Genomic DNA, 2,763 nt, shown 5'->3' with positions numbered 1-2,763 from the left:
TATAATGTTGTTAAAATTATGATGAGTATAATTTTAATTTTAATTCGCCGGCCACAAATTTTTATTTTGCATTGGCCCTATTTCTCTGGTTGGACCTGAACACAATCCTAACCTAAAACCGAAATCGAAAAATACATAATATTTTTATACAACCAAAATAAATAATGGAATGTAAGCAATTAAAAATAGTGTTAATCTTATTTAAGAATCCCTGGACGAGACCCAATTTGATTTACAAACCACTTATTTTATTTTATTTTATTTATTTTTGTGATCAAATAGGCGCTTGCTACGATTTCCTCACCTTTCTATTTATAAAATTCCACAATTGAGTTAGTAAAGGTAGTGCATCCCATTACAATCCTAGTAAACCCAGCTTTGGTGGCTAGGACTTGAAGTTCCTTAAGAGTCCGTAAATGCCCTCCATGATTTATTGCTAATGCGATCATGTCCAGTTCATAAATGCTCTTCGAGTTTGTTTTGTTATCGGGCACTTCTAGAGCTATTACACCAACTATTATCACTTTTCCATTAGAATGAAGTGCTTTGTAACAATTCCCGAGCAACTTCAAACATTTTTCGTCATTCCAATCCATTAGTATATCCTACACAAAATAAATCAATTCTTTCATCACCAACAAATGCACGACAATAATCCTAAATGTATATTAGTGTGCTTCTAAGTGGGCATAATTTGATTGTACAAACATGGTGATAAGAAAAAGAAAAGGAGATATATATACTTAAATAACATTTAATCAAACTACTTTTATCTTTAAAATATTGAAGTTTGAATTATTAGAGTGGTTGTCTAAGAATAATCAAGTATGAAATACAATATTCTCCAATATATGAATGAAACGGGTATTCTAATCAACAATTGAAAAAATAAAATAAAAAACAAGTGGAAAAATGAAGAAAATTTTGTTTACAATTAAGGGCTAACATCCCGCAAGCTCGAGGGCAAACAAAACTAAAGACAAAGGTAGACGTTTTATATTTACCTTTAGAAAAATGACATCGCCCTCTGGGACGCTTTCAAACATATTTCCATGTACGTGTTACAGACCTGTATGTATCGAAATTTCAAAAATCTAAAGTTTAATATTATAAACAAAATTAAGATGCATGCATACATGTGCTCTAAGCTAATAACCAGATATTAAATAACTTAGAGAAAATAGTTAACCAGGATAAGGAGGAGCGTGACAAATGACATGAGGCAAATCGAAGTTAATGCCCTTGATCATGGGATACATTGAAATAATTGTGCTGAGGGTCGCGCCTAATCCGCCGCCCACATCCACCAGTGTTATGCTTTGCATGTCTTTGTTGAAGCCAGGGTATGCTAGTAGCAACTTTTTTATAATGACTTTTGTGTGGTTCATCAGGCCTCTATTAAACACATCATTAAACCTTGGGTCCACACCTTGGTAATTGAATTCGTTTGTCTCATTTTCCTTATCAAAGGCTATAGATCTTCCAACCACAACATTTCTCAATTGATAGCTACATATGTATTTACAACATCAATGTGGTTGTTAATATGTGTTATTAGGCTACCATAAGTTGGTGTAACATATTTATTTGTGTAGACTCGCCCACTAAGAAGCTATGAACAAATGAATAATGAACTAATCAAGTTATTTTATTTATTTATTTTTACATTAAAATATTATATATCTCTATATTCTTTAAAAACAAATTTTAGAAAAAATTAAAATATAGGACCCTCCAAACATACCCAACTATGAGGGGCACGTGTCTTATAAATAAATGATAAGTAAGAACCTAAATAAAAACAAGTAGAAGAACTAGAAACTCTAGTGCATAACACATTTTAAAATAGGTCAATACCACAACAGTAAACCCTCTAGGGTCACCACAACTCTACCCATGCATATGTATGAATTAAATAATTCTATTATTAAAATAGAAGAATCATCAGTACTAACCAGCTGTCAAGAAAGACCTTGTCGTGTAAAACGGTCATGAATGGTGCAAAGGAAAAACCTTCTTCGTTCTTCACAAAATATTTCGCCACCGGGGCCAATCCGTATCGTGTCTCATCATTTGTGGTAGCGACAGTCAAAATATTGAAGCTAGTGAGAAGGTTGAGTATTCTTCGAAGCATGAAAGGTGTGTTAGGGTTATTGTAAGGTATTTGAGACGCAATCTCTAATGGAGTGAGCATCATGCCATGACCGACCTTAGCTATGATCTCTAGTAGATCGAGATCGAAGGCTGCTTGCATTGTCATGGGCAGTGCGAGCGAGCCAAATAACTGGGTGGCATAGTCCCGATGCTCTTCTTCTTCTCTAGTATGAAGAGCAATGATGTCGTTGTTGTTGTTGTCTTTCTCCATTAGATTTAGTAGCTATCAAATGAGAGCAACTTAGGTTTGGAAGATATATATCTGTAGTTAGTTTAATGTAGAACAAGGTTTCTCTATTTATAATAGAGAGTTTGGTCCGTCCGACAAATAGCAAGGGAGGAATGCCAAGCTTATCCAATGAAGTTGAGCGAGATATTTATAAGATCCATACTATTTTGTTTGCTTATTCATATTTAAAAATTGAACTCAAAACATAAAATCAATTAGGCAAGATTCTTGCCAAACTTGCCAAACTTGCCAAACTTGCCAAATTGAGGTACCACTTTAGTGTAAGTGGTACTATATATATAATTTCAAAGTTAAATTAGTTTTTAAAAATCAATTATCTACAAAATTACCCTTTATAAAATCACTGATAACAAAATGAG

General features: G+C 33.3%; 1 pseudogene; it reads right to left on the bottom strand.

Moving 5' to 3' along the window:
• Positions 1-270: 270 nt before the first annotated feature.
• Positions 271-2,453, bottom strand: LOC124942447 (annotated as a pseudogene).
• Between the last annotated feature and the right edge of the window lie 310 nt (positions 2,454-2,763).

This window comes from Impatiens glandulifera, chromosome 6, assembly GCF_907164915.1.
Source record: "Impatiens glandulifera chromosome 6, dImpGla2.1, whole genome shotgun sequence".
Lineage (NCBI taxonomy): Eukaryota > Viridiplantae > Streptophyta > Magnoliopsida > Ericales > Balsaminaceae > Impatiens > Impatiens glandulifera.
The sequence above is the reverse complement of the archived record's forward strand: the minus strand, read 5'-3'. Positions and strand labels throughout refer to the sequence as shown.